General features: G+C 38.2%; 1 protein-coding gene across 1 annotated transcript in view; it reads right to left on the bottom strand.

Annotated features, from left to right (window-relative positions):
- Window positions 1-13,799, bottom strand: part of LOC127029045 (tubulin-specific chaperone A-like) — a 38,728-nt gene that overhangs the window by 12,684 nt on the left and 12,245 nt on the right. The gene's annotated exons all lie outside the window — the stretch shown is intronic.

The following is a 13,799-nucleotide window of genomic DNA, read 5'->3' as shown; positions in this document are numbered from 1 at the left end:
ATTATAGCAATTTTCTTTATGGCTTTATTTTTCAAAGGGAAAAGAATCCATCTTTTAATCCTAATAATGGATCCATATTTGGGAGCAGGATGCTTTTTGCTAACAAGTGTAGATTCAAGAGTAACGCAAGAAATTTTGAAGGTCAGAAAGGAATATTAAGGTAGTCTAGTCTAGTAATTTTTACATTGCAATTCCATTACCAGGCTTAATTATTTGTTATTGCAATTTTGCTGTTACATCTCCTACTTTGTTACATATGTTCATTATGTATATGTTGGATTACATAAGGCTAGATTCGAACCAAAACATCCTTCAGGATCTGGAGAATGATGAAGTAATTCCTGATTAGCTAATTCAAGACCAAAATAAACATTGATATGCTAGTGCAATCCTGAGAGCATGCCAAAGAAAATCCTTCCCCAAACAAGAACAAGCCTATATCAGATCAGCCTATATTAGATAAGATTGTTTAAGGAGAACTCAACAGCCAAAAGAACATAATCAGATCCAAGAAGCAAAGAATATTATACAAATGAAAAGAGAATAAAGGTCATGTAGAGAGCTTCTTGGTCACATTAGCACATCAGAGCAAATTAATTCCTAATTTGTCACAGTTAAGTGCTCTACTAGAAGTGCTGCTGAGGATGGACAGAACAGTACTGGGTTGATAAGAACCTTTTGTGAACTGAAGCTGCCACAAAAGCACCACTGCAGTAATATCTTGAGAAAAATTCCAAAGAGAATATGCTGATATTGCAACAGCAGGAATTCTCCCCACTTTTGATAGAGTTTACATCATCAAAAATTGTTTTGCCAAAATAGCCTTAAGCTGTGGTTCCACAACAGTTGATCTAAATTGGGCTGTGGCAACACTCACCTGAACTGGTTTCAACCCCTGTGGAATCACACCATTGGAGAGGGCCTTCAGTCTTATAAAGAAGCAGTGTGCAGAGCATGTAGTGTAGGTATCATCTAGGCCAGTTTCTACAAGTCAGCCAAGTACTAGCTTTGAAAAGTAGTACTGGGGAAAGACAGCAGCCTAATTATTACTAATAAAGATACTAAATCAGGGGCTGCAATTCCAACTACTGGAACTAGCTCCAGTATTAGCATCAGCAAATATTGATTTAATAGAGGATGAGTTAATTGTTTGATCAAGGTTGCTTGATTTAATTCCAGACAGTATTATTTGCTTTGCTATTTTTAGGTTCCAAAAAAGTTAATTTTAATCAACCTGTGAGACAGCTGATTTTTTTTGAACGAGAACAGAAAATTCCCTTGAGGAGCAGGGGGAGAGAGAGATGTGATTAAAAGCAGTTTTTATGTTGATTCACTTACTAAAGCATGTATGCCATCGAAACTAAAGGCAACTTGCATCGCTAAACCCAGCATTTTGAATTATTTTAATTTTTAGCTAGAACAAAAGGCACAATGTTTGTCACTACTTATGTTTTCACATTACATTTTCACACTCACATATCCCTCTATGCACACTAACTTTTCAAACTCGCTGCTATTCAAGTTTGCTTACTTTTGTCAAAAGGTAAAGGACTGCATGTTCTGGCTTAGTTTAGAACTAAATTTTAACTTGATTTTTTGCCCACCTTTCTCAGATCTGGATGCTTAATAATTACATCCATATTTATCTACCTACTTCTATTTCTGTATTAATTGTACATTTCAGAAGCAGAACTTGAAATATTCTGCTTTCAAAACTGAAAACATTACATGAAACCTAAAATATGAGACTGCTTTCTGTGACACTTTTTCCATTGCACTTTGTTCAGTAATCAGAATTGTCCAATTTAATGTTCCATTTATCATTCATAAGATTGGGATGCTGATATTAATGCCATTAAGAAGTTTTGATTTGAAAACATTTTCTGTAGTAGAACCTTCCTCTAGATGCCATGAAGCTGTTTCTATTGAATACGTAGCTTGGGAGATGCTAAATTAAAGCAAGGTATTGATTTCAAAAGGAAAGTGAAATTTCATAATGGAGCAATACTATCCCTTAATCATCTCTTCCTTAAAAATTTCAGCAGAATTCTACACAAAGATACCCACATGATACTTTGTTCCTCTCTTCTTCCTTCACCCTTTGTCTATCTAGAAACAAGATTCTGGTTTTGTTTTGGGGTTTTTTTTTGGGGGTGGTGGTTTTTTGTTTTGTTTTTTGTCCCCTCCCAGGTTAAAATGAATACTAAACCAAAATCTTTATATATATATGGTGTGATCATACACAGTGAACAGAGTAAGAAAAGCTCAGTAGGTAACAGAAAAAGCCAGACCATAACTTGTTGCATTTCAAGTACATGGGTCATTTATAGATGGAAAAACCTGCAACCATAAAAACTACTACAGGCATAACTTTAGCAGACATTCTACAGCATCATACAAAATATAAGCTACAGTAACTTTAACTTTTAACTGCAAGAATTCAAAAATCAAAAAAGGAAACAATGTAGATTACTTATCATAGTTATACTTGTCTGTGCTGGTTTTGGCTGGGTGTCGTGGTTTAACCCCAGTCAGCAACTAAGCACCACGCAGCCGCTTCCCCCTCCCCCCTCCCAGTGGGGTGAGGAGGAGGAAAGGAAAAAAAAAAAAGTAAAACTCGTGGGTTGAGATAAGAACAGTTTAATAACTAAAGTAAAATATAATACTAACAATGGTAATAATGAAATATAATAATAATAGTAATGAAAAGGAATATAACAAAAAAAGGAGGGGGGGGAACCAGTGATGCACAATGCAATTGCTCACCACCTGCTGACCGATGCCCAGTTAGTTCCTGAGCTGCGATCCGCCTCTCCCGGCCAACTCCCCCCTGTTTATATACTGGGCATGACATTCCATGGTATGGAATATCCCTTTGGCTAGTTCAGGTCAGCTGCCCCGGCTATGCTCCCTCCCAGCTTCTTGCACACCTGCTTGCTGACAGAGCATGGGAAACTGAAAAGTCCTTGGCTTAAGATAAGCGCTACTTAGCAACAACTGAAACATCAGAGTGTTATCAACATCATTCTCACACTAAATCCAAAACACAGCACTGTACCAGCTACTAAAAAGAAAGTTAACTCTGTCCCAGCCAAAACCAGGACACTGTGTTAAGAAATATTGTCAGCTCTGTGACCAGTTCTCTCAAATCTGATTACCAAAGTTAGGAATCTAAATGTTGTTCTAAATGATGTTCTTTTTCTTTTCTTCTCTTTGGTAAAAACGAGCCTGTTTTTTAGTAGTAGTCTATAAACAGAACTTGGATGGACACCAGTAGGAGAGAAGGGTACTCACCCTTTTTAAAAGAAAAAACTTAACTTTGCTCACAAAATAGAAATTCTAGTCCTTCATGCACTCAAGGTAAAACATTTTGGCATACAACATGTATCCTCTCAGCTACCTTAAAATGCTATTGTATTTTTCAAATTCTTCTCAAGTGCAACTATGACATACGATAAGTAGGTGGAAATGAAGTCACCAGATATATTGCCTTCAGTATAAGACAGAACTTTAGTTGAAATGAGTAATTTAAAATGCAATACACAAACAAAGACATAAAGGACAGTTAAGAATAACAAGGACTAAGAAATTCAACCTCCCAGCATTTTGTTTATATTTATGTTACAGTTAAGCAATAATAGCATACCTGTAAGATGTATTCTGTATTATCAGAATAAATACATTAATTTTGGTATATACCAAGTTCAGGGTGAATACTCCATTCAGAAAAGTCTCTACAAAGCTCCATAAAGTATATTATAATGCAAAGGTATCACATTGATCAGCATGAAACTGACCTCAAAAATAACTACAGCTTCGGTTCAACACTTCAAAAAAATTCACTATTGTCTCCCCTCAAACTCAAAAAGGTAGATGACGACATTCATTCTTTACAATGTATCACTTGGATAGACTCTGATATTGAGATGTATTTTATACAGATGTAGTTGTAGAGAGTGATAAGGTCTCCCCTCCCCGGGTCCTGCACTTGGGTCATAACAACCCCATGCAATGCTACAGGCTTGGGCAAGAGTGGCTGGAAAGCTGCCTGGCGGAAAAGGACCTGGGGTTGTTGGTTGACAGCCAGCTGAATATGAGCCAGCAGTGTGCTCAGGTGGCCAAGAAGGCCAATAGCATCCTGGCTTGTATCAGAAATAGTGTGGCCAGCAGGACTAGGGAAGTGATTGTCCCTTTGTACTCGGCACTGGTGAGGCCACACCTCGAATACTGTGTTCGGTTTTGGGCCCCTCACTACAAAAAAGACATTGAGGTGCTGGAGCGCATCCAAAGACCAATGAAGCTGGTGAAGGGCCTAGAGAGCAAGTCCTATGAGGAGCAGCTGAGGGAACTGGGGTTGTTTAGTCTGGAGAAAAGGAGGCTGAGGGGAGACCTTATCACTCTCTACAACTACCTGAAAGGAGGTTGTAGCGAGGTGGGTGTCAGTCTCTTCTTCCAAGTACCAAGTGACAGGACAAGAGGAAACGGCCTCAAGTTGCTCCAGGGGAGGTTTAGATTGGATATCAGGAAGAATTTCTTCACCGAAAGGGTTGCAACAGGCTGCCCAGGGAAGTGGTTGAGTCACCATCCCTGGAGGTATTTAAAAGACATGTAGATGTAGCACTTAGGGACATGGTTTAGTGGTGGTCTTGGCAGTGTTAGGTTTGCGGTTGGACTCCATCTTAAGGGTCTTTTCCAACCTAAATGATTCTATGAAAACTGAAATAAGACTTCATGTAATTGAAAACAAAAGCTATTGTTAGCTTTTTAACTTGAAATATTTCACAGAAGCCTGACATCGTGTGTGTACATTTCTTGAATTCTTGGTGGAGATTTTTACGTTGTGTGTTAGAGGCACTGTATAAGCCAAGAATTTTTCCATACTCATTTGCTGTGTACAAATTTTGTTTGTACAAAAATATAAAGCCTTGCCAGAGTAATGGATGGAAGTACCAAAGTAAATGTTTGTTTTGCTCTTTCACCATGTCCCCAAACCTCTGACCCAAAGCCATTTTTATCCCATAAACTGTTTTGTCAATGACATGCAGTTAGAGGTATTACCTGAGACTCTGCTCTGCCTTTTCTATTTGTAGAAGGGTGATGTCAAATATACTCCAATTTCTGTCTCCATGTCTGTGACAGCTCTAAACTACAGCCAGTTTTATTTTTATACCAACACTATAAATCCAGTCATTTGCAATCCAGCTGCATGTTCATTAGCTATAAAACATAGCGGTTCAGCTCATTTCTGCTCATACTACTAATCTCCTGTCTTTACTCCATTTATTTGCCACTTTTGCTGCTGCTCCTCCACAAAATACAACATTGCCCCTTCTAAGATTAATTGATCATCAATTTAATCCTAATTTGGACCAAGTCAGGTGGTAAATGGACCACTTTTGCTTGATTGTTAGTGAAATGTGTGCAAGCACATTGATAAATTTTGATTATTTATCAATTACCACCAAATGAAGTAAATCAATTGAATAAATTCTAGCCTGATTGCTATTAATAGAGTTTGAAAATATCACTATTGATAATGATTCTCACCAATAGTCTTTTCCAACTGCAGTTGCTGGGTTGTCGGCACAACAACAAAGAATTCATTTTTCATAACATCAGCTGCGTATGCCTCAGCAATCCTTCATTAATCAGTTACATTATGGGGCCACTCCTCTGTAATGTGTGTTGCTTTGCTCAGAAAGCCTAAAACACTTTGTCATATTTTATGTCAATTACTAGTAATTTTAATATCCTTCCATCAAGGCATCTTGTAATAGTTAGCATATGCTACAGTAAGTGTCTTAAAGCTCCTTGAGATGAGTTAGTTATATTGCAGATATGGTTGTGTTTCATAATGCTGTCTTTGGAATGCAAATAACAAAACCACAGGCTAACGAAAAAACATCCCTTGATCTTAATTTCTTATTGCACAGGCTAAGTCACTTATATAAAGGGCGGAGCTGAGCTTATTTTAAATGAATCTGCCAGTATGTTTTCCCAAAGTTAATGGAAAAGCAGCTCTCTGGAAAATGGAAAAAAGAATTAGACTCAACACACATTCAGCTACTCTAATACTGTATTTTTGAGCCATGTAGCCAGCGCCAGTTCAAATGACAAAACTAAATTGCTGTTGTCATTTTATTAAGGGTATCCACTGTGTAAGGAGCTAACTCAAGTGGACAAAATTGTAGAAAAGCCATGCACAGTATTTTTAGCTTCCAAAGAGGAGAAAGGAAGCAGTGGCAATGCTTCATTTTACTTTGCACTGTGACTGCAGGTCTTGCCCAAGGTCACACTTCAGTAAGTGTGCACCCAGCACTGTTGCAGAATTATAAATGGTCTGGAATAGAGGCCACTGTTCATTGAATTCTATTTCACTAGAAGAATATACTATCACTGAATAAGACAGATTTCTTTATTATGTGCATGAAAACTATTTTTTTTTCAGGCATAAGCAAGCCATTATTCAAACTTGGTAAAAGTATTTTAAACCAGTGATAAATATCTGGGTTTGTACAACAGACAACACAAAAAGTTTGTAATTGTTACCAATGTATGTATTTTACATAAAATTAGTATTTATTTTGCACATTCTTCTTTCACAACTTACCTTGAGGCTACAGAGGCTAAAGAAATTAGGTTCCCATTTCCTCCCTTTCTGCTCACCCTCAGACCAGGGCACGCATTGTGCAGAATGCTGATGTTCAAAGACAGCAAGTCAAGAATTTGGAATTTCTTAAAGCACAAGCATAATGTTTTAAACTTAACTATTCCAGGCTATTTCCTCTTGTACACACAGGTATTCTGGGTGAAGCATTAGTAGTTAAAGAGAATTTCCTTTAGGAATTTATCTTTCTTAAAAAAAAAATCACATACTTGCAATGTGATTTAAGAGTTTTTATATACTGCATATTCTTGCTAGAGATTAACATCTACTTTGCTAAGCTCACATGATCTTCACTTAAAAAAAAAAAAAGTCTTACTCATTCTGACCTAAGTCACCTGAGCAGGCAAGGCAGCAAACAAGCCACTCCAAAGGCTCCCACTACTTTCATCACAACCACAGCTTTCAATTTTCAATAAAAAAAGAAGAAAATGTTTTACTGATTTTTTCCATTTTCAAAATTGTATATACACCAGCAAGAGAAATGTCTAACTTAGGTCCATTCTATATTGAACTTTGTGTTGAAAGGGGCATTGGGAATTTCTCAAATTCCTGAAAAGACTGCTTTAGGAATTTTGACTCCACATTTGTGACAATTAATTAAACAGAACTAGATCTATTAATCTGATTTCTCAGAGATCCTCTGAGCCAGTTCAAGTGCTTTATGGTTTTCACACGTTGATAGTTTACACTGGTGTCATTCTTTAGAAATTATATTTGACAGGCAAGCCCACTTCCCATTCTCTCCAAGGAGTTTGGCCACTATGTTTCCTATGGCTCTCCCTCCTTCCTGACATACAGTGTTAACAGCTGCCAGAATTCATGGACATCCACAGGAACGTCTTAAACATCTATATGACATTAAGGTGATGGGTACTTTCCTGTGCAAAACTTATGAAAATATTATTTGGAAGGCTTAAAGATATTCTTATGATCAAACCAAGATGTCACAGCCTCAAAAAACCCAAGAGCTTCATTTTTACTGTATACCTAATATCCACCAGTTCCTAAACGGGCCAAGAAGAGTCTTCCTCTAAATTACATTTGCAAACCACTGCCCATAGTTTTATAACATAAAAAGCACCTGTAAGGTTGAACTGTTGTGAAAGCAATCAGTACTTTCTTAAACCACCTACAAGATGCTGAAAAGTCTTTGAAAAGTGGCTAGAGGAACCTTCTCAGTCCAGTTTTGCTCAAGAAGTCTACAAAAGATCCAAACATTCAAAGTCCAACACAGATCTGTTCTTTTTATTCTCTAAATGCATTCAGTATGCATAAACAAGTCAAACATTCCTGTTACCTAAAGTCATTTCTTTGAGGAATCTGCAGTGAGACATCCCCAACCAGCTAGAAGTACAGGACCATTCCAGCACAAGCTGCTTCATCTCTTCCTCCCCCAGAACTCCAAAGCCTCAATGACTCCACCTATTAAAAAAGCTCTCTACTTCAGTCCCACTTTAGGGCAGGGAGGGATGAAAAAAATTCTTTTTAACTTTAAGTCTTTAGGTATTTATCTTTTTTTTTTTTTAAATTATGGAAAAGAGATTAGAAGTTCCTTAATTAACTTTATTTCCATCTTAGAAAGGCAGGCATTAAGGTACTAGCAGCAAATATTAAATTTCCCCAATCAAACAATGATTTTTTCTTTTATTAAAACTTTTTAATAGGTACAAAAATACAAATATCTATAATGTAAGCATTAATGAAATGAAAAATGTCTTACATGAAAACAGTGAGAATTATTTTTTCCATTGTATTGAATCTGTAAGATAACTTTACCTTAACCTGATTTCAGAATAGGCACAGGAAACATAAGAGGCTGCTCTTATGTCTACCTGAAACCTTCTGAAGTTGACTGTAGCTTACTTTGATTAAATTGAGAACAAAGATTATGAAAAATAAATTGTTTTGAGCACATAAAATAGGGTACAGCCTGCTATTTATGTACATTTTGAGTTTTAAATACTGCCTTAAGTGTAATGACTTAAACTGACTATATTTGGACAATGATTAAACAACCTAGAGGCTGAAGCAACAAAATGAATCAAGGGGTTTTCAATCTCCAAAACAATCTCACATTGCTTCTGACAAAGTGCACTGTGTATATTTTGCACAGAAAGTAAATTTGCCATGCTAAAAAAAAAAAAAAAAATATATATATATAGAAACTATATATTATTCTTTGGAAGCTTTATAAAGAAAAAGTGGGTTTTTTTCCCTTTAAAAGATTTCCCACTACAGTCTGTTTTAAACACAAAGATTTACAATGTATTTTTCCTGATAGTTATTAATTTTTCCAGGGTACTGCAGGGTACAGATTAGCACCAATGCAAATTTATATTGAAAATAATTTGTCATTGATGACTGTCATTAATGTCAATATGATGACTCATACTAACACTCATATCACCAAGAATTCACTTTTTCTTCCACATGTAAGTGTATTTACTAAAACCAAAAGATCTCCAATCTAACTTTCCTTAAGATAAAGCTAATGGTAGTCTGTGCATAGGAAAAAATACATGCAGAACAACTGAAGGTAAGCTGTTTGGCAATGGACTTTTGGAAAATTGGGATTTCCCACCTGTATGGTAGCTGATAAAAGTTTAGTGTGTATTAGACATGACCAGCAGCAGCAGGAACATAAGCCATCCATTTATTCATCGAGAACAACCCTGCAACCTTCAAAACATGTCCATGAACATCACAGACAGTTCCTCAACCCTAACCTAGAGAGAACCAATATTTAAGGATATACGTTTACTGCAGTTAATCCTGTGAAAATTACTCAAACCTGAAGAGCCACAAAGTTGCACCTAAGTTACTGTTACTGCACTCACTAACTTCTGCTCAAGAAGTTGAGAATATTTAGCCTATTACTACAGCAAACCAAACAATTCTACAATGCTTTATTAGTGGATTTTGCAGCAAGTTTTACATATATGTAGCTTTACATGTATGTGGGAAGCCAGGAATAGTGGGAAGAGACTAAAAACAAATATTTGAGCTTTCATCCTTGACTGAAGTTGCCAAGCTGTGTAAGAGTACCACTTAAGACATGGGCTACATCCCTAAAAAGGAACTTCCTCTGTGTATAAATAGAAGAGGATGGGACTGCATCTGAGTAAGAGACCGAGACCACGATGACAGACCATTATTCTGTCAATGACATACCCACTTTAAAACACTCACACACTTTCCTCTCATAGGGATGCAGTAGCGTTTAAAAAAAAAAAAAAAAAATTACTTATGTAACCTAAGTACTTTTTATTTCTACTCTACCATCATCTGCCAGAAAGAAAAAAACCCAGTAATTTTGCTTTTATTATTTCTTGGATCTCTTTCCCCTCTGATTTGATTTTCTGCTTTGGGAATATTTGCCCTTTGGCCATAAAGTTTTTCCTTCACACTTCAATCTTTATCCTAAAGTTTCAAGGTAGGGCCTCAAATTTTAAGATATTAATGATTTTTTTAAAATTAACAAGATTGCTATAAAGAATAAGTTATTTAAAGATTAGACCAGAGACAGCCACCATCTAAATTAATAGGATAATATATTTTGCAGTTGGGTCAGATATTAAAAAAAGGCAAAAATCTGTAAGATCGTTTAATTTTTTATATATTTTGTTACAGTTTCCACATCCCATTCTGCTTTCTGGCAAGTGTTACAGTTCAGTGGACTATCAGGAAGTACATAAAAGCTTTTGATTAGAGGCACCTGGTACATAATTAAGGTACCAACTAATGACTGAAATTTTCCTTTAGTTTTCCTCCTTTTAAAATAAATCTACTGACCAAGAATTCCCAAATCCTTCCTCTCCTTGGACACCCTAAGTTAAATAAGTAAAAACAAACAACTGCATACTACCAATATTAGCTTATTCTCATACTTCAAGTCTCCATTTACAATAGCTCTTTCCAGCCATCAGAACTCCACATAAATTTTCAATGGAAGTGAAGGCTCCCACATACCTGGTTTAAATCTACTGAAAACAAGCTTGTTTTCCTTAGTTATCTTTCATGGACCCTGAAGCAGAAGTCTATGCCCCCAGAAACAGGGGAAAAAATAACCCAAACAAAATAATAGTATTTTTACTAGCTTCTCCCAGTCTTTTGAAATGAAAAAGAAGAAACATAAGATTCTGGACCTTGTCTCCAGTGCCAATCAGTAGTTAACTACTAGGGAAAGAGTTTAAAGAAACAAATCAAATCTAAAGTGACATTTCCTGTGGTATACCTGCCTCTAGAAATCAAGTTAAGGACTTTAACACTGAAGAACAAAACTAAACCATCAATGTTTAACAGTCAGCTCCTGGCTATGGTTGCTGCCCTTTTAAAATCCTTTACACATTTGACTTTCACATCACTTACAATCAATTCCACAATTTGCGTGTTCTGTGTAAAAAAACCACAGTTTTATTACTTTAAAGCTGCAGACTAAAACCAGAAGAGCTCAAAGAGCTTGAGAGAATCTTGAGCTGGAAGGGGAAAAAAAAAAAAAAGTAATTCCTTAACCACCTATTCCATACCATTATGACTTACTTCCTCACCTATTTTACTCACTTTCTCCCCCACTTCTGCTCCCCAAGCTGAAGAGCTGTGGTGCATTGGCCTTGGCTGGATGCCAGGTGCCCACCAAGCCACTCTGACTCCCCTCCTCAGCTGGACAGGGAGAGAAAACATAACAAAAAGCTCATGGGTCAAGATAAGGACAGGGAGATCACTCACCAATTACAGTCATGGGCAAAACAGACTCAGGGAAATTAATTTAATTTATTGCCAATCAAATCAGAGTAATGAGAAATAAAACCAAATCTTAACACACCTTCCCCTCCACTCCTCCCTTCTTCCCAGGCTTAACTTTACTCCTGATTTTCTCTACCTCCTCCCCCCGAGCGGCACAGGGGGACAGGGAATGGGGATTGCAGTCAGTTCATCACATGTTGTCTCTGCCACTCCTTCCTCCTCACACTCTTCCCCTGCTCCAACTTGGGGTCCCTCCCACGGGAGACAGTCCTCCACAACCTTCTCCAACATGGGTCCTTCCCATGGCCTGCAGTTCTTCACAAACTGCTCCAGTGTGGGTTCTTTCCACGGGGTGCAGTTCTTCAGGAACAGACTGCTCCAGCATGGGTCCCCCACAGGGTCACAAGTCCTGCCAGCAAACCTGCTCCAGTGTGGGCTCCTCTCTCCATGGGGTCACGGGTCCTGCCAGGAGCCTGCTCCAGTGCAGGCTCTCCACGGGGTCACAGCCTCCTTCGGGCACATCCACCTGCTCCAGCGTGGGGTCCTCCAGGGGCTGCAGGCAGATATCTGCTCCACCGTGGACCTCCATGGGCTGCAGGGGGACAGCCTGCCTCACCATGGTCTTCACTACGGGCTGCAGGGGAACCTCTGCTCCGGCGTCTGGAGCACCTCCTCCCCCTCCTTCTTCACTGACCTTGGTGTCTGCAGAGTTGTTTCTCTCACATATTCTTACTCCTCTCTCCTGGCTGCTGTTGCGCAGCAGTTTTTTCCCCTTCTTAAAGATGTTACCACAGAGGTGTTACCACCATCATTGATTGGCTCGGCCTTAGCCAGCAGCAGGTCCGTCTTGGAGCTGGCTGACACTGGCTCTGTTGGAAGCTTCTGGCATCTTCTCACAGAAGCCACCTCTGTAGCCTCCCTACCCCCCCCCCGCTTACCAAAACCTTGCCACGTAAACCCAATACAAGAGCAAAGTAACACAAGATGGTTCAAGACAGTCAAAAAGCTGACCACTGCTGAACAGAGGTCTGCTCCCCCCACCCCAGCATACATCTCTGCCAGCACTAATGCTCAAACGACCTCTCCATGAGCCAATTCAGTTCACCAAAACAGCAGGAAATTAACACAGTAAGAAAAAACTAACAGTTTTTCTCCCAGGTTAAGTAAATTGAGTGAGTTCAGCAAAAGGTTTGACTAGCATCAGAGACCAGAGAACTGGAGAGGGAGAGAGGGAAATGAGACCTCCAAATTTAGGATGACATTGATTTCTCAAGGGACTTCGCTCCTAGTCTGCTTAGGGTGCAGAGTTGCAAGTGGTTTAGACTGTTCTAACTTCTGGCTGCTGCTGAAAAAGACCCAAATTCCCCTCCTTTCTTATTCCCCATAGGTACGTATGTTCCTACTCTGGTCCTTATACATCAACCCCATCATCTCCTGTAATTGCATCATTAGTGGTAGCAAGCAGATCTACCTCACTGATCAGTGAGAGATAGGAAGGGCACATAGTTTATCTGAAGGTTGACAGATGAAAAAAGTATGCACAACATGAGGTTTTTTTGAATGCATAATGAAATTAAGATCCTCTGTACTAGGTAGACAAAAATTCCACCTTTCTGAGCTGGTGTCACAGGCAGGAACTAATACTGGATGCCTAGAATGAAAATAGTAAAATGGTACAAGGACAGTGCAAGCACACACTGATACTCTTGATATGTTTCCCCCAATCTCCAGCAATACCCAACAAATCAGGTTCAACAAATCAGGTTCTACATGAGCTAGAATGGTACCTATGTGCTTAAGCCACCAAATAAAGACTGCTCTCCAGTATTAGAAAAATCAACATAAGAAACACTTATGGCTGGACTGAGTGAGCTCAGTGGAGCTCTGAAGATGATAGGGGGAATTTATCAATTTTGCTATTGAATAGCTTCACTATTGAAAGGACACACATCTCTTCAAAACTAATGTTACCATTAACCATGGTATATGCTAATATACCATGGATTCAACCTAAGCACACAGAAAACCCAAAGCTGACAGGATGTATTGACTAGATAATGAAATAGCTATGCTGACTTAGTTCAAACCTAAAAATCCATAATAGTGTAATTGTACATGGTACAGCTTTTTTTGTTATAGTATAATAAATTCCATGTATTAATATTATGCACAATTATAGCACAAGTAATTAAAAAACTGCAGTAACATTGGTGCTGTGGAAATCACTGCCTGCAGAGCTTAAAATATCAGGTCCCAAATCTGCAAATTACTTATGCACATTCTTGGTTTCACTGAGGCTACATAAGCACACACAGACCGGGGCCTAAGAGGAAAAGTCAAGGAAGGAAGGAGGAAAGAAATACAATACTTGACAGAGTTATCACCAACT

The sequence above is a fragment of the Gymnogyps californianus genome, unplaced genomic scaffold, assembly GCF_018139145.2.
Source record: "Gymnogyps californianus isolate 813 unplaced genomic scaffold, ASM1813914v2 HiC_scaffold_64, whole genome shotgun sequence".
NCBI classification, from domain to species: domain Eukaryota; kingdom Metazoa; phylum Chordata; class Aves; order Accipitriformes; family Cathartidae; genus Gymnogyps; species Gymnogyps californianus.
Note: the sequence above shows the minus strand (reverse complement) of the source record. Positions and strands in the feature narration are given on the sequence as shown.